Below are 27821 nucleotides of genomic sequence, written 5' to 3'. Positions count from 1 at the left end.
AGGCTCAGAGAGGGGAAGTGACCGGCCTAAGTTTGGACAGCCACTGGGTGATGAGGTCAAGATATGATCCCAGGCTTGACTCCAGAGGTCTTGGTTTTTCCACTGTGTCACAAGGACCACACTGTGCCTTTGGTTCCACTGGTTTGGGGAGATCTTGATTTCCTCTTGGGCATCTGGTGGGCAGCATCACCTTCCCCTCCATAGATTTCTCCCAGACCCTTGTTATTCAGGTGCTGCCCATTCTGTCTGCATGGGGTGTGATTTGATGACCCTTGAGTGCCTTGTTGACTTTCACCATTCTCAACCATCCTCCTTCTGTGACCCCAAGAATCCCAGAATTGTATGGTCCCTGGCTGACAGTCAAAGTTGGTTAGAGCCAACTCCCAGCTTCCCAGAAATGGAGTATCCTTTCTCTTCCTTCTGCCGTTCTGCTAGTCACCATGAGCTCCACTCAGCCAGATTTGGACTGCTCACATTTTAAGCTCTTCCTTTGAAGAGGGAGGAAGATAGGATATCTCTGTGTGTGAAAGCCTGTACCTAAGGAGGGATCCCAAGACCTTGAGTATGTAGGAGCAGGAAGGAAGGGAGAGCTACATCCAGCCACCCTCCCTCTTATTACGGTGGCTGTTATAGGGTGTCAGACTCTGGGTGCTCCTGCAAAGGAAGAATAGTTACACTTCCAAAACTTCAAGAAGGCCCTGTGTCCCTTCCAGTTACCATCCCAGGTCTTTTGTATTTTCTGAAAAACTTCTAGAAGTATATCATCTGTGTTTCATCAGAATTGTTTTGTAGATCAAGTAACATTTACCATTGTAGACTCTGTGTTGAGCAGTGGGCAATTCCAAGCATTCAACGCATATATTAATTACCTTCAAGGGGTGTGCCATCTACACGGAAACTTAGCAAATGGAACACTTGCCAAGAGAAGCTAAGTGCAGTGAACTCAGAAGAGCAGGGATTGCTCAGCAAGCTGAGGCGTCAGCAGGGCGCTCAGAGGGGTGGAGCTATGGGGATGGGGTGGGGAGGAATGTCCTGGCATTGCACCTTGAGGGGTGCATGGAAAGGGGAGGAGCATTCTGGATGGGGTACAGTGGAGTGTGCGTGTGGGAAGCAAGATTGAAGAAGGAGCCCTTCCAATTGCATGGGACGGGGGTAGGTAAAAACAGTGCTGTGAACTATTATAAATACACTCCACATGTTCAACAAGGAGAGGAGGTCGTAAAAGAGGAGAGAAGTAGAAGATTCCAATGGAACTTTTAGAGCTGAAAGATTCGAAATAAAAAACACACTGCATGAGATTAAAGCAGATTAGACGCCAACTTGAAGACATAGCAACAGAAACTATCCGAAAAGAAGCACAGAGATATTTAAAACAAAAACATAGCATTGACAACTTGTGGGACAACATTAAGTGGTCTAACGTATGTGTGATTGCAATCCCAGTGAGAGAGAAAGGGGAGAGGGAAAAATATTTGAACAAATAATGGACAAAATTTTTCGTAATTCCATGAAGACTATAAATCAGTGGTTGGAAAACTGTGACTTACAGGCCAACTATGGCCTGGTGCCTATTTTCGTAAATAAAGTTTTATTGGAACAGGAAAACAAAACAGTGTTGTAAGAAGCTTCATTCGGATGTGTGCCCTGTAACAGGGGAATGCTGGGAGGTGAGTTAGAAGACATTTATCACATTGAATTTTGGACCAGGGTGGTGGCATGAATATGGACAAGAGGAAAGAGAGATGGAAGATTTCAAACCTCAGCTCTGCCACTTGCTACCTGTGTGACCTTGAGCAGGTGACTTCATCAAAACTCAGTTTTATCAACTGTAAATAGACACTCAGAACACCTCACAGGACTGGTGTGTGAGGGTTTTAGCTTGGGTCGTACCCAGTACACAAGTGTAATAGGCAGGATTTGTGACTGACTGGGAGGAATCGGGAGTGGAGAGTGAGGACCCAGAGGGGCTCAAAGGGCTGAATCTGGGGGCCTGGGTGAGTGATGCAGCCCTGACAAAAAGGGATGGAGCTGTTTGGGGTCTTGGAATTCTTCAGTTGGAGGAAGACCCTTCTCCTAAATCCAAGCTGCCAAGGTCCTGTCCCAGAAACGCATAGCCACGTGGATTGTGTGTGTCTGAGCCCACGGCCTCTTGTTTCAGCTGAGCCCTCAGTGATGCTGGCCAGCGGCTGGCTCTCTCTCCGGTCAGGGTTGGCACTTCACAAGGCGAGGAGGTACGTGGGGCACAGAATTCGAGGAGGTACTCGGTTTCAGGGCTGACCCTGCAGGATGTTTCCCACGGTCCCCACTTCATCCAGCCCCCACCCCCCCCGCCGTCTTCCCTTCGTCACTCAGGAGACCTCCTGCCTTCACTGATTACTGACAAGGTCCCCTCGCTCAGCAGTGAGCTCACTCAGGTTCTCGCCTCCCCGCCTCGTGCAGTTATCCCCATCTGGGCTCATCCCAGCATGGTTTCCTTCCACTCAGAGGAGGACACACCCCTCCTCCTCTTCCTGGCCAGATGGAACCTTCCTCCTGCACCCGGGTGCCCGTGCAGCTTCTGGGACGTCACCCGCTCCAGTCATTCTGCTGTAGTCTTTCCTCAAACCTTCACCCCCTCTTTTTCTCATTCCCTCTTCTCCTTCCCTCGCGAGACGCCTGGAAAGAATCTGCCCTCGGGTTTTGCTCCTTCGCTGAGGCAGCCCGCTCAGGTTGGCTTCTGCCCGTGGGAGGTGTGACTGGCACAGGGGAGGGACCTGGTGGGTTTGCTGTGAGGGGCTCCTGCTTCCACGTGAGCTGTCCCCTCTCAGGTCATCTGTGGCCTCCATATTACCACACCCAACGGACACTTTGGTCCTTATCTTTCTGGACCCTTTGCTACTTTTGACACCGTGGACAACTTCCTCCTTCTTGCAACTTTTTCTCTTGGCTTCTTTCAGTCCGCAAATAAATCTCTCAGCCACTATTACGTAAGCACCTACTATGTGCTGGGCTCTGGGGCATACCATAATTCCATGTCCCTGCTTTCAGGGAGTTCCTAGTCTAGTGTGAGGAAAGAGGGATAAAAATATAAACAAATGTCAGGTGGTGATGAGCACTACAAAGAAAAATACAACAGGGAAGGCTGCTGGGGTTGTCAGGAAGGTCTCACTGAGAAGGTGATATTATCACAGAAACCTGAAGGAAGTGAAGGAAGCCTAGTGGAACAGTGTTCCAGGCAGAGGGAAGAGCACGTGCAAAGGCCCTGAGGCAGGAGCCTGCTTGGGATGCTTGAGGAAGCCATTGTGGCTGTAGGAAATTGAAGAAGGGCAGAGTAGGAGAAGAGGTCAGAGAAGAGGCTGGGGCAGGTCATGGAGCCGTGTAGGACATTTCAAGGACTTTGCCTTTTACTCTGAGAGATGTAAGATGCTATAGGAATGTTTTGAGCAGAAGAGTGATTTTTAGGCTGGTGTGGGGAGCATGGTGGCTTAAACAATAAAAATTTACCATCTCACAGTTCTGGAGGCCAAAAGTCCAAGACCAAGGTGTCTGCAGGGCCATGATCCCTCTGAAGGTGCTAGGGAAGGATCTGTTCCAGAGCTCTCTCTTAGCTCTGGTAGTTTCTTTGCTTGGGGCAGCGTGAGTCCAGTCTTCACGTGGTGCTCTCCCTGTGTAGATGTCTGTGTCCAAATTTCCCCTTTTTATAAGAACACCAGTCATATTGGATTAGGGACCCACCCTACTCAATGTATGATGTGTGAGCTCATCTTAATAGTTAGTTACATCAGCTTCAAACCTATTTCCAAATAAGTTCATATTCTGAGGTCCTGGGGTTAGGACCTCAACATAGGAACTGCGGGGAGACACAGTTTGACCCATAACACAGTTCAACCTGCGTGATACATGGATTATAGACAGGCAAGGATAAAAGTAGGGGGACCAGCTAGGAGGTTATTGCAGTATTCTAATGAGAGAAGCTGCTTGGACCAAAGTGGTAGCAGTGGAGGTAGATACATTTTGCAGGTAAAGCTGGCATCATTCGCTGATGGATTGGACGTGGGGTGTGAAGGAAAGAGGGGAGTCGCAATGACTCCTGGTTTGGGGCCTGAGTGACTAGAAGACTGGAATTGAGTGTCTTTCTCTCCTAAGTCCTCTCCACCCTCAGGGACCTTTCAGGGCCCTCCTCCCAGGCAGGTCCATCCACTGCTGGGTTCTTCAGGGCTCCATCCTTGGCTGCCTGCTTCAGGGCTCCATCCTTGGCTGCCTGTCTAGTCCCTCCCTGATTGATATATGGTCTGTCCCCATGTTGAAGCCAGATATCCTGAATGTGCTTTCTGGGTCACCCCTACAGGCCCCGGCTCTGGAGGATGCTGAAAGAGGAAGACACGGAAGCAGGACGACCCTGAGAGATTAAGCCTCTTAATCGTGAAACAGGTAGCTTCTCCGACATTCTGGGTGTTTGAATGCTTTATGATGAAGGGGTCATAAAATCGTTTCTTTGATCCATGTGGTGTGGAAAATGCCCCACAGAGGGGAGGTTGGCTGCTCTGGGCCTGGACATCCATAGGTGTCTGGGAAACGGTCAGCGCTTGTGGTTTCACGTATTGGAATTCAGCATCACTTGGCATGGGGCTGAGGGCATCCTGTCTCGTCTCTCTTGGCTTTGCAGAGTTGTTGCAGATAGTGAAGGATCCAAAAGATGTTCATGGATGGTAGCTTCTATAAGTGGGAATTAAACATCTCTGGAGAATTGGTGTAGAAGGCCACTCTGAGAAACTTCACAGAGCCTGTCAGAGGCAGATTCCTGGACCAAGGAGCCTTTGAACTGGCCCTGGGGCATTTCTAATGTTTTTGTCAGTTCTGGCCCCGTGTTCTCTTTCCAGGCTCAGTTTGTCCCTCTAGAAAATGGTCACATAGCTATGATTCCTCTGCCAGATCTCACACAGAAGCTGTCTGGAGGGTCAGTACGTTTGTGTATAAAGAGAATTTTTTTTTTTCAGTTTTAAACCCTGTTCTCGCAAAAGATGACTCCCACAAATTCTTAGTGACGGTGGGGAAGGAGGGTGGTGGTGTCTAATTTGGTTCTTTCGGTGTGTGCAGGTTTTTTTCTTGGCAAGTTCCACACTTTTCCTGTTTCTTCTGTGAGACTCACAGTTGATTGCTTCTGTTTCTTTTTTATTGTGCCTGATTTTGATTTAATTTTTAAGCCACTGTGTCTTGGGGTTCCAGTAGGAAACAGATGGTTCACTCAAATGGAGTAGTCCAAGAGTCTCTACTGAAGGAACCGCTTATAGTGGCATCAGCAGGGTTAAGAGAAACCAGCACAGGATGTTGAAGCATCCCAGGGTTAGCAATGTCAGGAAGCTGTTCCCATACCTGGGCCTGAAAAGAAGAGGGAGGGATTGTTTATCAGAAGCTGTACAGAAAGGCAATCTCTGGTAGGAGGCAGTCAACCTACAGCAACATGGCCGGGAAAGAGCCAAGAAAAGGGATATCCTCATTGAACTCCCTGTCGGTTCTCCCGTCTCCTGATGGTGCCTCCCATTAGGCATACTCAGCCAGAAGCCAGGAGGCAGGGAGCATATTGAAGCCGTGCAGAGATCAGAACCTCTAGGGGTGTAAGCTGAGTGGAGACACATCGGGGATGGGTATCAGGGCACAAATGGAAAATATCTGACCGACCAAGAGATGCAGATCGCTTGGAATATATTAAAAGGGTTGTTTCTACTTTAGGACCAAAAGAGGGTTTTTCGTTTGTTTGAGTGTGAAACTTTGCAATATTGGGTCAGCTCCATAGAACCATTGGCTGTGAGGGCTGGAAGGAGCACCAGAAACCCTCTAAACAAACTTCATCCTTCTTACAGTTGAAAAGACCCAAGGAGATCAAGTGACTTGCCCAAGGCCACTCATTAATTCATGAAAGTGTTTATTGAAAGCCCATTATATTTTCTCAAGAAAAACAACACAAAACCACTTGAAACAGGACCAAGCAGAATCTGAGCAAGTGCTAGGAAAAAGCTGTGGATGAGTGCTTATTTCCAATTTATCAGTTTGGATTACTTGGGGGTTGTGCATATCATAAAACTGAACTTAAAGGGGCTCCCACAGCACAGGGAATTAATTAAGTGGCTTGTACTAGCAAAAATCAGGGATGGGATGGACGACAGGGTGCATGTGAGACAACAGCTCAACTTGTCATCAGGAGTTCAGTTTCTTCCCATCTCTCTGCCACTCTTCCATTGTATCAGTCCATCCTCAGGCTGGCCTCTCTCCTGGAGGCAGAATGGCCACAGAAGTTCCTGGGCTTATTGTTGCACATCCCTCTGGCCAGAAAGAAGGAAACATCCCTTGCGGTAACTCTTGAAAGACTGAGAAAGTGTCTTTCCCAGAAGCCCCTCCCCAGCAAACCAACCCTGCATTTCATTGGCTTGAACTGAGTCATGTGCTCATTCTTTAGCCAGTCACGTTGGCTAGGTGAACGCCTTCTTGTTGATTGGCAGGGATGGGAGATTTTCCTGATTGGCCTATCCCTACACTGGCAGTGTAGCTTTCCTCAAAGCACCAGGGTGGGGGAGGCAGAGCTGTGAGTACTGTTGAGGGAGGAGGGAAATGGACATGGGGAGAGTGACAGTGGACATCCACTGTACTGTATCATATATAGAGACCTTACTAATTAGGACGAATTGTTGGGGTAACAGTGAAAGAAAACTCACTCTTAACTAGTGAAAGTCTGAATTTTAAAGTGCTTTAACATAGTATAGTTTCCGACAGAACCTTCCCAAACAGTTCCTGTTGGAAGACTTGCAATTAGCATCTGCTTCTCAGTATGTCTTACGATGTAGGACCTTCTGGGAGGTTAACTATGCCTTCTACAATGCTGTTTTATTTCTAATATGCTTATTCAACCTTTCTATAGCCAGAGTAAACACTGAACTCAAATTCTGGGTTATTGAAGATTAAATTACAGTAATGAAGTTCCTCGTTTATAACCTCATCTATAAAACGGGAATAGGAATAATACCTGCTTTATAGGTCTGTTGTAAGGACTAACTGGGGTAATCCAAGTAAAGTGCCCAGTGGCCCAGTGGCTGGCCCAATAAATGTTACCTTTATTAGCTTCATATAACTCAAAATATTGTCACATTTGTATGTTTATGTGCACATAACTCTTCACAACAAATATAGGTCACTGGTTAGCTCAGCTAGAGACAAGGTAAATAAAGATATTAAAATATTTAGTGTTTATGGATTTTTTTTTTTTTTAACTGGAATGGTTTTTTTAAAAAAATTCATTTTGGGGGCTTCCCTGGTGGCGCAGTGGTTGAGAGTCCGCCTGCCGATGCAGGGGACACGGGTTCGTACCCCGGTCCGGGAAGATCCCACATGCCGTGGAGCGGCTGGGCCCGTGAGCCATGGCCGCTGAGCTTGCATGTCCGGAGCCTGTGCTCCGGAACGGGAGAGGCCACAATAGTGAGAGGCCCGCGTACCAAAAAAAATAAAATAAAATAAAAAATCATTTGGGGGAAAACCTAAATAAAGAAAAATTTAAGTAGCACACAGTTTTCAATTAAAAGTAGTTATAATCCCTGGAAAATAAGGAATTTTAACTTTACGGTAACATATTAATGTATTCTTGGTTGAAAAAGTCTTGTAAATAGTTGAAAGCCTGTCATGACTTATCCTAGCTGATTTTCTTGCCATTGTTATCCGTTTGGAGGCTCTGGAGGGGCAAGTGACCCTTCTCAGCTTTGGCTTCCCAAGCCAGCCTCAGTGGGGCTTTTCTGGGCGGATGGATTTTAGAATCACCTGGATTGGGTGAGATGCTGCAGTGGTGAGAAGCTAGCCTTGGGCATTTATTTCAGTGGGATTTTAGCTGACAAAACGCTGTGAATCATTCTCAAAAGCCTTGGGTGCTGTAAGGCTGACTTCTCAAAATGCCAGGAGGGTGAAGTGTCTTGATTTGGGGTTCCCAGATTAGTGGTGGGAAGAGCAAAGGTGGGCGCAGCACCCTGAAGCTGATTTCAAAACTGGGAGGCGATAACTTTGAGGATAAGGGGTGGATAGGGTGCAGCGAGGGGCCTGTGGATGGAGGATAAAGTTCCAGAGTGACCAGGAACTTACAGACCACAAATTTATAAACCATAAAATTTTTCATTCCCCCCTCCCCTGAATATTGACTAAAATTAGACTTAAATTTTCTGTAGGTTGTTTGTTGCCCCCAAGGCTGTCTGGTCACAATTGTGATAAGTAGATGAGAACTAGTGATAACTGGACAACTGACCCTGAATTCGTTGGTTCAGAGGGTGCTATAGACAAGTGGTTCTCAAATGTAGTTTGTCTGGACCAAGAAACTACCAAAACAAAGTTGGGGGGATTGGCTTAGGGCTACCAAGTTTTTATTTTGCCAAGGAAGGATGTTTTTAAAAACCTAACATCTATCACTACAGTTCTTATAAAAGAAAGGACCAGGGCTTCCCTGGTGGCGCAGTGGTTGAGAGTCTGCCTGCCGATGCAGGGGACACGGGTTCGTGTCCCGGTCTGGGAAGATCCCACATGCCGCGGAGCGGCTGGGCCCGTGAGCCATGGCCGCTGAGCCTGCGCGTCCGGAGCCTGTGCTCCGCAACGGGAGAGGCCCGCGTACTGCAAAAAAAAAAAAAAAAAAAAAGAAAGGACCATCTTGATCCTAAAATAGTAGGAAGGAGACAGACTAAGGAATAAAATCTTCACATTGAAAACATTCAGCTTTAGGAATAATTTATTGCACTCTTCTTATTTTTCTGATATCACCTGTGAAAACAACATTAAGGGTGGATGCTTCCCTGCATCTACGCATAACAGGTGTTGGGGAGATGTGGAGTTAATGTGCAACTGAAGGGCGAAAAATCGTATTTCTTTTGAAGCTTCTCATGAAGCCTAGGAATTCGCTGAAATCATGCCTTTACTTGATTTAAAGGGACAGGAGAAATTCACTTAAACGCAAGCCTTGGTAAACCCAATTCATTTTATAAAAGAAGGAACTGTTTACCCTCAAGTCATTAACTTAGAATTGTTAGTTTAATTTCCCACCAGTAGGAAGAAAATTTTGCAGTACGTAAATAGTTCAAATGAAAAGGCATGTCAATAGTTATTTCTTTTTCCACAATTTAACCCTAACAATGGTAAATCTGTTGAATTTCATTTGGCTTTCAGTTGTGTGCTATGTCTCTGTGTGTGCATGGACACACACACACACACACACACTCACACACACTCACACACAAAAAACTTAGTTTGGTCTGAAAAGCCCCAGGAGGGAAAGGGTACTTTTGAGAAAAGCAGTGTGTCCATCAGTTAGTTGCTGGTAAGTGTTAGTACTTGTAGCAGCAGTTGCATCTTGGAACTGCCAAAAGAGTATGACATTTTAAGATGCCTTTTGAAGTCATTAAAAAAAAAAAACCTCCAAACCAGGGACTTCCCTGGTGGTGCAGTGGTTAAGAATCCGCCTGCCAATGCAGGGGACACAGGTTTGAGCCCTGGTCTGGGAAGATCCCATCTGCCACAGGGCAGCTAAGCCCGTGCGCCACAACTACTGAACCTGCGCTCTAGAGCCTGCGAGCCACAAATACTGAGCCCGCATGCCACAGCTACTGAAGCCTGTGCACCTAGAGCCCATGCTCCGCAACAAGAGAAGCCACCACGATGAGAAGCCCACCCACCGCAACAAAGAGTAGCCCCTGCTCACCACAACTAGAGAAAGCCCGCACACAGCAACGAAGACCCAAACAGCAATAAAATGTTTCTCGTTCTGCTTCACTTCACATTCCTGCTTGGCTTTGCCACAAAGATGTTTTGCCTTCCAGCCAGGGATTAAGCTTCTGTGTGAGGCCATGACTGGTGTGAAAACAACGTCTCTGCCCTTGTTGAGGGGAGAAAAAGACTGCCTGCATTTGTGAAATCCTGAATGGAATCATGGAATCCTAGTGCCAAAGAGGGTTTTGAGGTCCCTGTCTTCCTGCCAGACTATCCTAACGCTCATCACCTTGACTGACAGTCCTAACCATTTCATCGATCTCTAGCGCTTCATGGATCCTCTGTGAATGTGGACATGAACTGAAATGTGTCTTCGTCAAGAAAGAGCAGATTGTTCTGTGCACACTTACCTCTGCAGTTACTGCCCTATTCACAGCCTCATTCCTGGGCATTGTCACTCTTAGAGTGCTATTTATATTGTCACATATGTTCATACGGCCCTGTCCTTGCATGTTCTAGTAGACGCTCAATCGTAATTGGTTCAGACTCTGTGCCACTTGTTTCTCCTAAGGTGTATCTCATTCTACAGCAGGCTACGCAGTCTGTATAGCTACAGCTCAGCGTTCCTTTGGGTAGACATTACCACAACCCTCTCGTCTTAGCTTGGGCTGCCATAACAAAATACCATAGACTGGGTGGCTTAAATAATAGAAATTTATTTCTCACGGTTCTAGAGGCTAGGAAGTCCAAGATCAAGGTGCTGGCAAGGTAGGTTTTTTACTGAGACCTCTTCTCTTGGCTTGTCGGTGTCCACCGTCTTGTGTGGTCACATGACCTCTTCTTTGTGGAGAGAGGAAGCTCTGGTGTCTCTTCCTCATCTTATAAGGACACTAATCCCATCATGGGGGTTCCACCCTTGTGACTCATTTTAACCTAATTGACTCCCAAAGGCCTCACCTCCTAATACCATCAGATTGGGGGCTAGGGCTTTAACATATGAATTTGGGGGGTGAGGACAAACATTCAGCCCATAGCAATGCTAAATCTTTTATTTATGGTCCCCTGGAAGTGCTTGCAGGGTCTTTGGTCTAGGAGCCTTGCAGTAAGCAGAGAAAGCCTTAGAGTTACGAGCTTTTATTGCTGTGGAAGAGATGCAGTGTTCTATGGCTGGAACAGATGGTCCTGTGGACTAGAAATTTGGAATACCTTTACCACAGAACTAGAGGTGACCTGGGGTAGACTGGTGATCCCTTTGTCTTTTCAGATCTTAGGTTTCTTAGTTCCATATGTCAGTGGTAAAGTTGTGGTTGCCAAATTTGGTCAGCCTCAATGAAATTTGGATGGTTTAACATTCAGTATTCTCTGACCACCTTGTATACCTTCCTTGATGGGCCTCTGAAAAGGAGGCTCTTGGGACCAGAGCCTGGGAAAATGGGTTATTTCCTAGGTCTACGTCATCTTGGACATTTACTCCCTTTTCAGCTGGGGAAGAAAAGGCAGTAAATTACAATAAAACTACTCCCCATTCCATTAGAGATCAATATCTTACAGTGTCATGTATACAAACACTGTAATGTCCACATGGACATTAGGTGCCAGGTGGAATATTTTAAAATATAAAAAGGACTTTGAAAATTTTTTTTAACCTTTCAAAGAACCAGTGATTCCTGTGTTATGTAAAGTGTTCCAGGATTTAGAAAAAAGATGGAAAACTTCCAGATCCTACTTTCAAGCAAATATGACCCTGATAACAAATCTGGCAAGTCCCCAAAGGGAGGCTCTATACCAGTCTTGCTTAGGAATGTAAAAATATTAGATAAAATTCTAGTGAGTAGATTTCAACACTAGAGTATGTGAATGTTCCACCATACCCAAGTGGGTTATATTCCTGGAATGTAGGAGTGGCTTCATATACATATATTTTCATTTGATTCACGTAATGAATCAAATGAAATATTTTAAATGGTTTAAGTGAAAATATGTAATAATCTCATTAATTTCAAAAGTGCATTCAGGGCTTCCCTGGTGGCACAGTGGTTGGGAGTCCGCCTGCCGATGCAGGGGACACAGGTTCGTGCTCCAGTCCGGGAAGATCCCACATGCTGCGGAGCGGCTAGGCCCGTGAGCCATGGCCTCTGAGCCTGCACGTCCGGAGCCTGTGCTCCGCAATGGGAGAGGCCACAACAGTGAGAGGCCCGTGTACTGCAAAAAACAAAACAAAACAAAACTAAACTAAAAAACAAAAAAATGCATTCAATCAGTTCAACTTCTAACTTCTACAAACCACTTAAAAAGGAATATATAAAATGACCATTCCTGAACCTGATAAGGAAGATTGAGTTCATACAGTCCACTGGCATTATACTTTATTGGAGCCTCATAAAGGTATCATTGCATATGACTGAGATCAAAGCAAAAAGCCAATGCAGAAAGTTATAAAAATAGTAACTTTAGAGAATAAATACTGTAAAGAAGAGAATAAATACTGTAAAGGAAAGAATAAAATAATCATTAACTACAGATTGCTTAGTTGTAAACCAAGAAGAGTTAAAGAGATTAACTAAGGACCTTATTTCTAAATGGTGAGATTAAAATTCAGGATTTGGATACTTCTGGAATTAGTTCATGAGTCTAATGCCATTCCTCTCAAAGTCCCATCAAGATTTTTAAAAATTTCACCAGATGGTTTTAAGTCTGTTTGGAAAAATAAGTAGATGAGAACCTCAAGGGGAATTATGAAAATGGTTTTGGGGGGAAGGGAATTAGATCTATTGGATATGAAAATATGTAGTCCTACCAGATATTAAAATGCATTATGAAGCCTTTGTAATTAAAACACTGTGGGGCCGGCAGAAGAGGAGGAAGTAGATAAGTGAACTAGGACAGTTCGGAAATAGACCCTTGCAGAAATAATGTAATAAATCATAAAGAAGGCATCGCAAATCAATGGGGAAAGGAACATTATTCAATAAATAATTCTGATGTCTAGCAATTTGGAAAAAAAGCATTTGACTTCATCAAAATGAATTGCAGATGAATTGAACAATTAAGTGCAAAATGTAGACGCATAGGAAATCAGTAGAATTGAATATTGCTTGGAAACAAAAGAAAAACACTCAAAGAGGGAAAGAATAGTCCATCAAGTTACAGGATAATCAAAGATTTCTTTACGTAAAAAAAACAGTGGGGAAACAATAGCCTGGGAAAAAATTGGCGGTAACATGACGGAATTAATCTTTGTTATGTGAAATGCTCAACGAATTAAAAAGAAAGGTACTAAAACCTTGGTAGAGCACTTGAATAACTAAATATAACACTAAACAAGTATATGGAAAATGTTCAATTTTGTAATAAGAGATATGTCGATTAAAACAGCAGTAAAGTACTATTTTAACATATTAGCAAAAGAACCCTTTTTTTTTTTTTTTTTTGCGGTACACGGGCCTCTCACTGTTGTGGCTTCTCCCGTTGCGGAGCACAGGCTCCGGACGCGCAGGCCCAGCTGCCATGGCTCATGGGCCCAGCCACTCCGCGGCATGTGGGATCTTCCCGGACCGGGGCACGAACCCGTGTCCCCTGCATCGGCAGGCGGACTCGCAACCATTGCGCCACCAGGGAAGCCCCAAGAACCCGTTTTTAATGATAATCCCCAATTCTGATGTCATTACAATATTGTGAAACAGTTTTACAGTGTAATAAAGAATCATGTTATTCATTCATCTGTTTGATCCAGTAATACCACTTCTGTGGACCATCTTCCCACATCCCTCCATGAAGGAAATAATACGAAATATTTAATATGCTGTTTAGACAATGATGCTTCCCTGATGCATTATTTACAAAGCAAACTCACACACACGCACACACACACACTCACACCATTAATGTCCAACAGTTGGGTAACTATAAAATTAAATAGTTCTTCTCTCAGCATAATACTCTACTATAATGAATAATTATTTTGAAGATACCTAGCATTGTGACAAGATATTTACAGTATAATTTTATGTGCAGAAATTGCAGTACACACTGTGGCATAGTCTTACTGTGGAATGTAGCTATATTAGCTGTGCTGTTAAACTGAATGAACCATAGCAGCTGTGACAACACAGAAGGCTCTCAGGAACATAACGTTAAGTAAAAAAGCAAGATGTAGAATAGCTGCAGTGTGATTCCAATTACATAAGGTTCAGATGCATGCAAAACCAATGATACAGTTTTTAGACATCCACATGCATGTGGCAATACCTATAAGACTAGGTGAACATAGACAAAAGATTCAAGATAGTGACGGGAGGCGAGGCTAGGAAGAGGGAGCAGCCATAGAGGCTGTGTAGGGGATTAGTAAAGTTCTCTTCCTCAAGCTGGGCTATGGACACACTATATTTATTATTGCTATTTTTTATACCCTTAACATAAGCTACAAATATTTTAAATGTATTTAATGTTAATGAAAGGGATATTAAAACCAGTATTCACGGATTACAATTTGGTCCAAAATATTATCCCTAATAAAGACGGTACAGAGTGTATAGGTAACAATGACTCTGTTAGAGGGGTGAAATTAAGAGTGGTTCCTTCTTTCATCTTCTCTCATTTCCAAATTTTCAATTATGTGCTTACATTATTTTTAAAAAGAAAGAAAGGAAAATTGAAGACAATTGCAATTATAGGATGATGTAAGCTTCCAGTGGAAGGTGTGCCATTGCTCAGAGGATGGTGGACTTCAGCACTGAGGCAGAAGGGGAGATGGATTTAAACTGTAAAAGCAGTGTGTTTGGAAAATAAATCAGACCGTCAATAGTCACTGAGCATCCTTCCTGTGGAAGCATGGAGTCTTAACTGCTGGACCTTCAGGGAAGTCCCTTTTATTTTTTGCGGTACGCGGGCCTCTCACTGTTGTGGCCCCTCCCGTTGTGGAGCACAGGCTCCGGACACACAGGCTCAGCAGCCACGGCTCACGGGCCCAGCCGCTCCACGGCACATGGGATCCTCCCGGACCGGGGCACGAACCCGTGTCCCCTGCGTCGGCAGGCGGACTCTCAACCACTGCGCCACCAGGGAAGCCCCCTATTTTTTAATATCTTTATTGGTTATAAAATAAGGCATGTTTGTGGTGGAAAGAATACACTTTTGAAAATAATTTACCTTATACTTTGTCGTACAGTTCATCAGATTAAATTCGGTAGTTTACCTTTCAGTAATTTTTCTATATGTGTGTATTAGAGTAACACTTGCTGAAGAAACAATTAAAACTCCAAATTATAACTTCACACAGTAGAGGTTTATTTTTTACTCAGTCCAACATAGGTGCTCCTGATTGGTGGTCAGCCCTCCAATGAGTGATTCAGAGGCCCAGGCTCATTCCATCTTATGGCTCTTTCATTCCCTAGGGCTTTGGGGTCCTCTGCATCTAGTTGGCAGATGGAGGAAGAAAGCACGGAGAAGGCATATCACTTTCTAACCACCTTAGCCTGGAGGTGCTGCACATCACTTCTGTCTGTATTCCATTGGTGGGAATAGTAACATGGTGCCATGGGGATACAAGGGATGCTGGGAAATGAAGTCCCTGGCTGGGCAGCCACTTTCCAGTGAAAACTCTACACTCTGAAAAGGAGTGTGAATATTTGTTGGATATTTAGCTGAATCTGCCACCATTTATTGCACTTATAGTGCAATAAATTTGCATTTATAATGCATATGTTATACATATAAAAATATATATTGCACTTATAATGCTTATAAAATATGTGATATATATTTTCTTTACAAAATGGAATTATCCTATTAAGGGTGTTGAATTTTAGCATCATTTTGTGAGCATTTCCCTGTGTCTTTAAAGTTTTCAAAAACATGTTTTAATGTCTACATATTATTCCTTGTATTGATAATATCATAATTCATTCTGCCATTTTTCTATATAGTAGTTAGGTTTTTCTAGATTTTTGTTATTATGAATAGTGCTGCTGTAACTGCCCTTGTACATATATCTTTGAATATTCCTCTGATCAGTTCCTCAGGGAAGATCCTTGCTTAGTGTTAAGGCTGGTGATACATCTTACCAGATGGGTCTTCAGAAATGTGGACTAATTTACACTCTCGTCAGTGGCGTTTGAGGATTCTTATTTCAGAGCACCCTTGACTGTCCTAGGCATTATACTTGGGTTTTGGTTTTTGCCAATTTGTTGAGAACAGTATTGCATGTTTGAATTTGAAAGCTTTGCTTAGTAATAGGTTTGAACATTTTTTCATGAGGCCATTGGTAATCTTTGTGTGTGTGTATGTGAATTGCCTCTTTGCATCCTTTTTCATTTTTATTTTGCAGTGTTCCATCTTTTTTCAGTCACTGATGAGAGATTTTTATGCAGTATGTGTTAACTTGTCATACGTTACAAATATTTTTATCTAACTTCTCCTTGCCTCGATTTTGCTTCATAACCTAATTTTTTTAGATTAAACTCTATACTTGGAACCCTGATGTGTGATATCACACCCGCTGAATATGCCCAGTTAGCAGTACTCCTGAGATTAATACCATTTAAAAAAAGCAATGCAGATTCTTTTCTTCTGACCCATCATATGGTTTGAATGTTCTTAATGTGAATTTTAGTTATCTGGGAGTCAGGGGGTTGAAAGTAGTCATCAAGAAAATGGACTTGACAAGAAGGCTTTGGGGTGCTGGTCTAAGTCACCCATGGAGATACTGAGACCTACTTCTGTATCTTCCCAGGATACTTAGGAGAGGCAGGAAGATGGTATCTGACGACTCCGTGGTTTTAGCTAAGTGAGTAGCAGTGGAGTCTCAGAGGCCCTCTGGCTGTTTTTCATGTTAGGTCTTATTAAAAACACATGTAGTAGAGTGGCAGGGACCCAAACGAGGGGTCAGGGAGCTGAGCTGTAGTCCCAGCTCTGCCACTCACTGACTGCGACCCTGTGCAAGTCTCTTGTCCATCAATGCCTCAGTATACTCCACTGCAAAATGCAAGAGTTTGTTGTAGGTGGTGTTCTGGGTGCATGAATTCCAGGACTTTGCAACGGGGTTCTCCACGAGGCCTCTTTTACATTTACCACCCGCTCTGACCTGTGTCAGGTGGGTGGGCGGGGACCGGGGAGAAGGTTAGTCTCTTTTGGTCTTTCGAGTGATTTATGAAAGAAATCAATTCAGTGTATGTCTGTTCCAGATATAATGTGATCTAAATGTGATATTCACCTAATAAGATTAGATGAATCTTATACGGTTTTCCTCTAAAACACAAATACTGCGCCACTTTTAATTGTAGTAGCTAAATTAAATTACTCATCCCAAATTAGATTTCCAGCAGACTTAATCTGAACATGAGCTCAGTACTGCAGGCCCTGTGTAATTTTTTAAGATATAAAATAAATCAGTGGGATACCTGTATTGTTCCTCTGGGCTCTTCAGTGGTTACCATGAAAGAGAATAAGTAAACATCTGGAAGAAACCTGCAAAAGTAGAGCTGAGCTGGAAACGGATTCTTCAGCTTATCATGGAGGGGTTTTTTCCCCCTTCTATCGCTTCCATCACTAGGACCCTCACTGGTCTCAGAGGACAGGAAGCAAACAAAGGCAGGCCCAGTAATCACTGAAGACTCAACTGCTTATGATTGCCTTTCTTCTTTTTGTTCCTTGAGTGACCCCCTTAATGTGTTCACCCCCTCAGGAGAACAGAGGACACTAGGTAGGAAGCGAATCCCTGGATAGTTTATGGATTTGGTGAGGGACTAGAGAGGTTTATAACATTGATTAGCCATATTTTCTCTCATTTTATGTCAGTTAGGTGACAGATTAACTGAAAGCCAGTCCAAACTGGTTTAAGCAAAAACAGAAAATGCATTGGCTTATGTGATGGAGTACCCATCCTGGCATCAGGTGAGGCTTTATCAAAGGCTCAAATGAGGTGCCTCAGACACAGTTTCTCTCCTTCATTGCTAGTTCCTTTCTCAGGCATGACCTCCCCTTCTGCCCCCAAGATGTCAGCCCAGGCTCCTGTTCTCATCCAGTGGGAGAAAGAGCTTCCTTGATGGGTCAGCCAAAGGCTTGTAGGTTGAGTCTAGTTGCCCCTGGTTTGGCTCGATTTAGATCCTGTGCTTTCCTGAACCAGTACCGTGTGGAGGGGATGGGATGAATGGCTGCCTGGGGGACTCAGGGGGACTGTTGGGGAAAGTAGGGTAGGGGAAGCTGGGGAGGCACCTCCAAATCCCACGACACTATAGAGGCATAGACTTCTGCTTTTCCCAGCATTCAGGCTTACGTTTTCTCACTTCAGTAAATGAGAAGTAGGTAGGTAGTACATGTTTGTGGATGAAGAAGTGAAGTCCACCGTGGGATCAACTCACCCAGGGCCTTGTCGGTGGTGGAGCTAGGACCAGGCTCAGTGTCTTACGAGTCTTCCATTTGTTTTCACTGTATCCTGCCTTCGTCCTACTGATCCCGTGCACGGTCTCCTCCTCACCGCCCCCCGCCCCCCCCATACCAACTCAGGGCTCTTCATTAAATAGACAGTCAGTCAATAGTTGTTAACTTCTTATTGACCAACCAGTGCACCATCAGACCACACGTGGCCTTTCTATTCATACTTTGTGAATACCATCACAGCAAACCAACAATGTGGTTGATTCCCAGTTATTAATTTGTAGATGGTCCCTAATAATTCAGTTTTCCTTTCCCTGAATTATGGAGTTCTTCTAACAGAAAGATGGAGTTTGGATCACTTGAGGATAGACATACAGAGAGGGGCTGAGGGGTGTGTGTGTGTGTGTGTAGGAGCTTGCACATGGATCTGCATTACAAAATTAAGTATGTTTCGATCCCTTGCCTCCTTAGCCCGGACGGCTGAAATTAGATCTGATGCCTGTCTTTCCACTTAAATGTAACTTACATTTGTGGAAGTCACCATTGGCAAGGTCCCCAAGTACTTAAACCAAAGACCTGTGAGCAGGTGTGCCATTCTGAAACATTTTGAGTAACGACCATACACTTGCTTTTTCATTTTTTTGGGAAAAATCACAAGTGCCTATTGTCTTCTCCCTGCCTGGCAAACTCTCCCTCATCAGTTTTTCATCTCAGGTTTTACTTGTACTTCCTCTGGGAAGCTGTGGACTTTCTCCAGCTCTGTGTCTCTTTGTGCTGAAAGTCTGTATTCCAGGTTAGCACTTTGCCCTGTATCCTGTGGTACACTAGTTGTGTCTTATGTATGGTTTTATCTCCTGAATCATTTGGTTCGCTCTTTCAGGTCAGTGCTTCGTCTTCCCGCCCTATCTTCCTTCCTTTCTTCTTTTTTTCCTTACTTTTCCTTCCTTCTTTTCTCCCCTCCTTCCTTCCTTTCTTTTCTTTCTTTCCTTTCTTCCTCCCCCTTCCCTTCCTCCCTCCCTCCCTTCCTTCCTTCCTTTTTTTGCTTTCTTTCTTTTCCTTCTTCCTCCCCCTCCCTCCCTCCCCCTCGCTCCCCCTCCCTCCCTCCCCTCCCCCCCTTCCCCACTTCCTTCCTTCCTTTCTTTTCTTTCTTTTCCTTCTTCCTCCCCCTCCCTCCCTCCCTCCCTTCCTTTCTTTTCTTTCCTTTCTTTTCCTTCTTCCTCCCCCTCCCTCCCTCCCTCCCTTCCTTTCTTTTCTTTCCTTTCTTTTCCTTCTTCCTCCCCCCTCACTCCCACTCCCTCCCTCCCTCCCCTCCCCCTCCCTCCCTTCCTTCTCCATAGCACTAACCTCCAGGCTAAAGTGAGGTGGGTTGGTATTTGGTTCAGTAACTGGGGTAGGTGCCCCCACATCACCATCATTGTACTTAGAATGGTTTTGCAGTTGTCTGGTTACTTGTCTCTATTCCCCCAGTACGGTTCTTGGCATCTGTTAAGGGCAGTGTGACTAAGTGTCGACTATTGAATGATTCTCCCCTTCTCTTACACCAGCCCCACCCTGCCACCCTACCCTGCCCCCCACCACTGAACCGTAACTTCTTTGTGTTCTCCACGGTCCCTAACAGTGTCTGTCACACAGTAAATGCTCAGTAAGTCCTTGTTGAGTGAGTGGATTTTACCCCCTCAGGACCTGCCTTGGGGAGAGGCAGATGGGAAATGAAGCTCTGAGAGGGCAGAGGGAGATGGAGACTGGACAGGGATGCGTTCAGGAGCTGGGTGTGACAACCCCTCTGCTGCTTCTGATTTCCGTGTATAGATATGGCACTTCCCTGAGGGCGGAGCGCCATATCCTCTCCCAGCTGGGCAGCTGGTGAGCCCAATGCCTGAGAAACAGTTGAGTAAAGGATAGTGGCTGTGATTCTCGGTGTTATTTTAACAACAACAGTAAAGAATTTTCTCTGCTGCCTGAACGCTTTCAGACATTTGCATGGTTGAGATGAGAGGACTCAAGCTAGAAGGAGAAGCACATGGTCACGTCCGTATGTTGACCTCCTTATCCTTCCCATTGCCCTGGGGGTGCCAGTGGACAGTGACAGGTCCACGAAGGAGGGAGGGAGAGCACCAAGGGGTCAGCAACCCCTTAGCATCCCCGAGTGACATGCTACCACTGGGCTGACCAACTCGTCCCAGTTTGCCTGGGGCTGTCCTGGTGTTCGTCCCGGAAGTCCTGAGTCCTGGGCCACCCCTCCATCCTTGGCAAACCAGGACAGATGGTCTCTTTAGATGCCACTTGCTCCCTTCCCTGCCCTGCCAGCTCTCTTGATTTCTTTTCCCTTTTTGAGGTCCTTGCGTTGGCCTTTTTCCTCCTTTCTTTCTGTCTTTCCACCTCTGCTATTTCTACCCCAGCTCTCTCAAGCTAAGCCATGAGACTTGCCTGCATCTCAGAGGCCTTTCAGACCGTTTTCTGAATCACTGTGGGTTGACCGGAGTCCCTGGCTCAGGACACAGCTGCAAGTGTTGCCTTCTCTTCCTCTCTGGCTCCACTTGCCTCCTGAAATCAACCGAGCTGTGAAAGATTCTGTCACTTCAAGGTAAAACTCATCTAGCTCGGGGAGCGTGTGCCCTCTCTGCGGGGCGGCTCTCGGCACACATGCGGCGCTCAGAGCGGTAGGCTCTGCCTGGAAGTCAGGGCAGGGGAGGCGGCAGGGCGTGTGGTGGGCACTGAGGCCCACCTGCCTCGGCCCAGCCTCAGCCCTCAGCCCCTCTCTTGTGGGCGCACCACGGCCCGGCTCTCAGCGAGGCCTGGGTGCAGCCTGCCCTCTTACCCGAAGCCTCCTTTCCAGCACTTACCGCTTTGTTCTCAGAACTCTTACTACTCGGCTAGTAAGTGCCGCTCCATTAAGGGTGATTGTTTTCTTCCGTCTTTCTCGTGTGTTAGCCCTTCCTTGAAGGCAGACGTCTCATCTTAGGTTGCCTTTCCTTCCACCTCACAGCACCTGGCCTTGTGCCGGGCCCACAGCTGGCCCTCACTTTGCACATGTCGTTGTGGTCAGTGCCTCGGTGATTTGTGTGTGACGGAGCGTGTGAGTCCGTGGGTGGGTGCCCTGTGAGCCCCTGTATGCAGAACATGTCGGAGGCTGTGCCCGAGCCAGGCCCAGGTTCTTGGGTGGAACTCAGCCCTCCTGACTTCCTCTTTAACACAGGCATGAGAGAGTGAGGCTTTTTTTTTTAACTGCGAAGTGAATTTTTTTGTTGCAAAATACCTCACTTGATGTCTGAGATTTGCTTTACATGTTCTGGAACCTTCAGGTGTAATTTACAAATAATCACAGGATTAAACAATTCTGAGACTGCTCCAGAGAGGCAGGAAAGTGGGGTTGGATCTGGGAGGAGTTCTGAAGGAGGGGCTGCTGAGTGCCAGACCCTGTAGACCTAATCCTGTGATTTCTTTCGGTGTTGCTGATGGATGAGTGGGGATGCTGTGTGGCCCACCATCTGGGAGGTGGGTGCTCTGTGCTGCCACCAGTCCTGACCTCCTGCTTCAGTCGCTAATAACTAGTTGCATGCTTCTGCTGTGTGTCTGCCCACAAGCGTGCACAAGTGTGTTCGTTTTCAACTATAAATAGGTTTAGAAACATATAGGAATAATGCATGGTCTTGGTAAAACATTTGGAAGGAAGTTAAAACTGTTTTTACTCCTACTCCTTAGAAACAGTCACAATGAACATTTTCATGTGTATCTTTCTAGATTTTTTTTCTGTGTCTTCACACATGTGCTCAGACACACACATGATATATTTACAGAGGTGGGATCGGGTTTTTTTGTTTTGTTTTGTTTTGTTTTTGCGGTACGTGGGCCTCTCACTGCCCTGGCCTCTCCCGTTGCAGAGCACAGGTTCCGGACGTGCAGGCTCAGCGGCCATGGCTCACGGGCCCAGCCGCTCTGCGGCATGTGGGATCTTCCCGGACCGGGGCACGAACCCATGTCTCCTGCATCGGCAGGCGGACCCTCAACCACTGCGCCACCAGGGAAGCTCCGGTGGGATCGTTTTATAGAAAATTTAGGGGCCTGCTCTCTTTTGCTTAACAAGATGTTATGGACATTTTGGCTATGTCCATAAAGATGAATTTGTCATTCATTTAGTAGATACTCACCGAGTGCCTGCCCATGTGTCTAGCACTGTTCTCAGTGCTGGGGGTAAAGCGTGGAACAAAAGAGATCAAATTCCTTGCCCTCCTGGAACCTATGGTCTCGTTGGGGAGACCAGCAATAAATAAATACGATATGTAGTAGGTTAGTAGGTGATAAGTGCTATGGGAAAAAATGAGATAAGGAAGGTGAGAGGGAGTGAGGGGGGTAAGGTGCATTTCGCGGTTTTAAACAGGGTGGTCAGGTGAGGGGGAGGCCTTTGAACCAGCACGGGGGCTATAATGTTTAGCGAATAGCGTGCACTACTGAGAGGCTGCCAGGGCGAGGTCCAGAGTTGGGGCTGGAGGAGACATCAGCTGAGCCTTGGGAGCTCAGGGCAGGACGCACTCAGGTCCCCTGTGGTGGAAAATCCAGACCTGGGCATTCAGGCAGGGCCCTATGCCGGTCATTAACCATAAGAATGACCACTGTTCAGGTAACATGACAGAGTTTCAAAGCAGCTTTTTATCTATTATCCTGGTCCTGCTGCTTATTAGCTGCCCAGCTTGGGGCACATAACCCACCCTCTCTGGGCCTCCGTTTCCTCCTTTGTGAAACAATAGGGTTCTCGTACAGTTTAAATGAGTTCATCCAAGTGCATATAGAGCAGTGCTGGGAAGACCTCTTACCAAATAGTTCAGTTATTATTATTATTATTGCCTTTCATTTATTAGTCACGACAGTCCTGCGAGGAGGACACTGTGCTCAGTGTAGAGATGAGGAAGCTGAGGCTGGAGGAGGTTGGCCTCCGTAGTTAGCGAGTCCAGGGCACTAGTGGGTGGCGGAGTCTCCAGGTCCAGGCCCAGCTCTGTCCATGCAAACACCTGCCCTCCTCCAGGTGGGTGCAGCTGCTCCTGTTTCAGGCGGATGCCCCAGAGACATGGCCACTACCTTCCTGATTGCTCCATAGTCTCCTCAGAAGAGAAGCGGCTCTCGGGGTTGCCGGGGGCGGGGAGGGAGGGTGGCCTGGTTGGTCAAGGCGGAAAGAAGGAATGGTGTCGAACTTCCACAAGGAAGAACTGAGACTCAGAAGCTCTGCTCGGCATCCCCACTGCTGTCCATTCGGTGTCAATGCATCTTCTTCTCCCTCTCCTCCAATCGCCGTAAACACCAACGTGTACCTATCCCTCTTAAGGACTTAGAGAGGGACGCAATAATTAGTGACTTTGCTAGTTTTAAATTTCTGACTTTGAGAACCATCCCCGTTCTTGTGTCTGCGGGAGATGGTTGAAAAGCACCAGCACCACAAACACAACCAAACCCCATAACCATGATCACTGGCCTCCTTCCCAGTGGCCTCCGGGCAGCAGCCTCACAGCTCACCTGGTCCTGACAGGCCTTAATGTGTGTAGGCCGTTGGACATTTAGGACCACACACTTTAAAGGACCTGTGGGTCTGAACGGAGCTGGGGTGCCAGTGACTAGGGTCATTTCTCCCCTGAGGTCAGCACCCCCATCCACCCCGCCACCCACAGGGACAACCTAGAGTAAATGCAGCACCAGGTTTACTTTGTGTCGGGTTCTCTGAAATGGAGCGCAGAGTGTGTTACCGTGGAAACCATAATATAAATGGTGGCTGCGTGTAGTTAAAACAGCACTGTTAGTTTTATGCTACAGGTACACTATGAGTTCAGAAGGCCTTTGTGGGCTGGCCTGGGAGTCTAACCATCATTTAAAATATGGTTTCTGTGGCTACATGCTGTCAAGATTCTGAACAATTACTTTTAAGCAAACCTTTAGAGCCACTTGTTTGTAACCGGGAAATTGGCAGTTGGTAATTTATACGATATTTTCGTACCATCTCATGGGGTTTCTCCTGTCGCGGGACTGCTAAGCTCCCGGGAAGTCCTGTGGCAGATGGATGGAGCTGTGGCTCAGCAGTAGCACGTTCAGAAACGGCGTCAGGGTGTTGGTATGAGCCAGTGCCTGGTGGAGCTGCCAGATGCTATAGCAGAGTAGAGAATCTGCCAGGAGCAAGGGAACTGGCATGGGGGACATCCTTGGGTACCACACCCCAAGAGGGGCTTAGGTGGGTTGTTGTAAGACTGGGACAGCACTCCAACTTTAAACCAAGTCATGTGAGTAACATATAAAGAAATTGGGCCTGGAAAAGGGAAGACTTGGGAGGAATTTAGTAACTGTGTTTCATTATTTGAAGCACCATAATGTGGTCCCCAAAAAGAGACTGACAAGAGAGACACTTTAGTAATTTAAGGAAGGAGTTTGGCAGCCAAAACTATTGAAGATAGGAAGAGTTGCTTTAAGAGGTAGTGAGTTCCCCGTCATTAGAAGTATTTAAGGAGAGGCTGGCTGGTTAACTTGTGGAGGATACTCTAGAGGGGATTTAAGTTCTGGATGAGTGATTACTAGACTTCAAAAGTCTTTGCTAGCCTAGAGCTTCTATGATTCTAGGGCATAGATGGAAACTTAATTTTCTGACCCTCCTATTCAGGGTGATTAATAGTGGCTGCCTGGAGCAAAGGTGAGATGGCTTTGGAGCTGGCTCAGTCTGGAAGCAAGTAGGAGCTCGTTAATCGATTAGCAGTGTCTGCTATGGCAGGGGGCCATGTTGCAGGATGCCCAGTATTAGCCATTGTCTTTCCAGTGGTAAGTGTCCAGTGATGAACTTGGACTCAGGTCAAGTAGAAGCAGGATGACCTGGTTTGTTTGGGATCAGCGGGGCTCTCCCGACCTGAACGTTTGACTCCAAGACAATCCCAGTAAAACCAGGATGAATTGGTCACCCTAAGCAGAATGGATGGTCATCGGCGACTACATATCGGGTTCCATCTCCACTGATGGTGAAGATGCCAGGAGCGTCTTCATCTTCTCAGAGCATGAGTGTGGGGCTCTGCCCTCAGTAGGAGCCCACTAGACACATGCAGAATAAATGAGTTGGATGCAGTTCCTAAGATATGGTTGCACTCTCCTTGCAATTAATTAATTTGTTTAATTAATTAAAATGACTTCACTAATTATATGTACAGGAGATTGCACATTTCATTTGGCTGAGCAGATGGCTCCACTAATAATTACGAAAGCCTGGGGTTGCAGGAAAGAGGGGTGTTGGCATATGAATTGATATTGAACACTTCAATGCCATCCTTCCTACAAATAAAGTTGAAGCTCCTATCCCCATTACATCCAAGATGGATTGAGGAACAGATTTTTAATTTGCTTCTGGTAGTGCCAGTAGGTTGTGGTAACTTGCTTTTTGTGACTGGTGATCATTTTATTCATCAAACAGCTGGCTGTGGAAGGGGTGTGGGCTCCATGGCTTTGGAAGAAGTAGCTGAGTCAGGGTTAGATCTGGGGCCTCTGCATCATTCAGATAGCTGGCTAACCCACTGAATTGTGATAGTAAACCACATCTCCCAGAAGAATAACAGGCACCTCATCTCCAAAGGGAACGTGCCTTCTTCTGCTACGTTATCCAGACCTTGCCCTGCCCTCACTCCGCTCCCATCCCTGGGGCCTTAGAATCTAAGGCAGACCCGCGGACGTGCCAGAGAATGAAAACCCTGACCGGCTACACACACAGACCAGGCAGTACCTGCACTTAAGTGATTCTGCATCACATAGGTGAGTGAGTGTGTTTCTGGAGTATCCTCGCTATGGTGATAAGGAGGAAAATTATTGGTAATCGAGGAGTGTTGAGCATCCCCGCTGGGCCAGAAACTTCCCGCACTCTTTGTGTTTCTTAAAACAGCCCTGCAAGGCAGCTGTTAACTTACAGATGAGAAAATGAGGCTTGGAGAAGTTAAGTAAGATGCCTGGGGTCACACAAAGCTGGGTTCATGCCCAGAGCTTTCTATCTATAAAGCCTCTTGTTCTTTCCACCCCCTGCCCTGCTGGTAAATGATTTGGGGTCATGAAAGTCCCGTAGCCAAATCTGGAAGGATGTGATGGGAAGCCACCGGGCTGGACTCACTCCTGCACGCAAGCGGGGTACTGCTTGGGAGCCAGTCACTGCCCATGGGCCCTCAGCACCTTAGAACCCGCAGGGGCCTTGGGGTGATCGGTTCCGAGCAATTTCCCAGCACCCATAGGCAAGTGCTCAGTGCATAAAGATTCTGCTTTAAACACCAGTCAGCTGGCTATGTTATGACAGAGTGATGTACTCGTCAGAGAAAGTTCCAGAAAGAAATTGATCATTTCAGAAGAATCTGCAGAATGTTAATTTAATGTGATCTGATAAGAGAGTTTTCTTTATTGCTCATATTCATGGCTTGGGGAAAGGTGACCCTTATGAAGCTTTTTGTGTGGTATGTGAAGAAGAAACAAAGCTAAGGAAGGGGGAAAATACCCGCCGTAAAAGAACAAATAGATCAGTCTGCGTGCTGATGAATACATCTGAACGTGGCAGCAAGATTCCTGTTTGGGCAGATCAAGCATTGTAGTTGGAGAATACGCTCAACCTTGTGTGATGGTCCTGGTGAACCCCCATCCCTCTCTGGTCTGCCTGCCTGCCCCCCACCCAGGTTACTCTTGGGGTACTTGTCCATCCCTTGAAGCTTTCACTCCACACTCCTGATGAACTAGAGCAGGAATGGGGTGGTGTGTCTGAGTCACAAAAAATTGTGAATCATTCTTGAGATGAGGGAGCCCTGAAAATGTGACTCATTTCTGTAGCAGGTACAGGTAAGAAATGGCTGTCTGGTTGTGACTGGCAACTGCCATAGAATTTCTAATTTTGACTTGGTTGCTGTTGTTTTCGGGGATGGGATCAGACCTGGCCCCGGGTGGGTGCAGCGTGGAAGGACGCAGTGCCATTTGGACCCGGTTCCTGCCTTTCAGCACTTCGCCACCTGAAGGAGGCTGAGGCGTGTCCATAGTTGCAGAAAACATGTCGGTTTGAATGTGTATTAAGTAGTAAACTGAAAGATGGAAATCTTAAGCTTAATCAAAATTAAAATATATTTTTCCTAATCACATATCCAGGTAAGTGCTGGAGGGAGGCTGCAGGGCCCAGCCAAGTAGCGTCCAGATTACATCAGTGTGTGTTAGGAAGAGCACTGGGCTAGTTCATAAATTGTGTTTCTGTTTACACATCTGCTCTCAGATGTTCCTTATTCAAGGCCTTCTGTCTTAGTTGGTGTGTCAGCCTGGATGAGCTGGCTGAGTCTGCATACCTGTTATGAAATTCAAGATTTGTTCAATATAAATGCACTTGAGAAATATCCTTACGAACTTTTATTAGCTCATAACAGTAATCCAAGAAGTAAAGAAACATAATAATGGAATTTGCTCATTCTTCTTTCAGGTTTGGGTAAAATTTGTAGCTAGGCTAAAGTTGCCAGAGGTCAGAAGAGGTTGCTGCATGAGGACCAACGACTGGACATTCAGACTTGACCTTTCAGAAATGGGGGTTGGGCATCTGAGCCTGTTATATTATGGGCTGGGAGTGGAGGATGTGAATAGGAAAAGAATAAGGGAAAATGGAGCAGTCTGGAGGCTGGTGCAAAAACTAGATGGAAATAGTAAGTGGGCAAAGGGGTGAAGCATATGGGGGGGAGAGGAGTTGGGGATAGGAAAAGACCACAGACATGCTTTTGGCTATG

The 27821-nt window shown here is 46.0% G+C and overlaps 1 protein-coding gene across 14 annotated transcripts in view; it reads left to right on the top strand.

The window, feature by feature from the left end:
• The window catches only part of TRERF1 (transcriptional regulating factor 1), a 250496-nt gene that overhangs the window by 126350 nt on the left and 96325 nt on the right, over positions 1–27821 (top strand). For all 14 annotated transcript variants that reach the window (XM_032648293.1, XM_032648289.1, XM_032648287.1 and 11 more), the window contains one exon: positions 4328–4410. The gene's annotated coding sequence lies outside the window, so the exon portion shown is untranslated. The remainder of the gene's footprint in view (positions 1–4327; positions 4411–27821) is intronic.

The sequence above is a fragment of the Phocoena sinus genome, chromosome 11 (assembly GCF_008692025.1).
Source record: "Phocoena sinus isolate mPhoSin1 chromosome 11, mPhoSin1.pri, whole genome shotgun sequence".
NCBI lineage: Eukaryota > Metazoa > Chordata > Mammalia > Artiodactyla > Phocoenidae > Phocoena > Phocoena sinus.
Note: the sequence above shows the minus strand (reverse complement) of the source record. Positions and strands in the feature narration are given on the sequence as shown.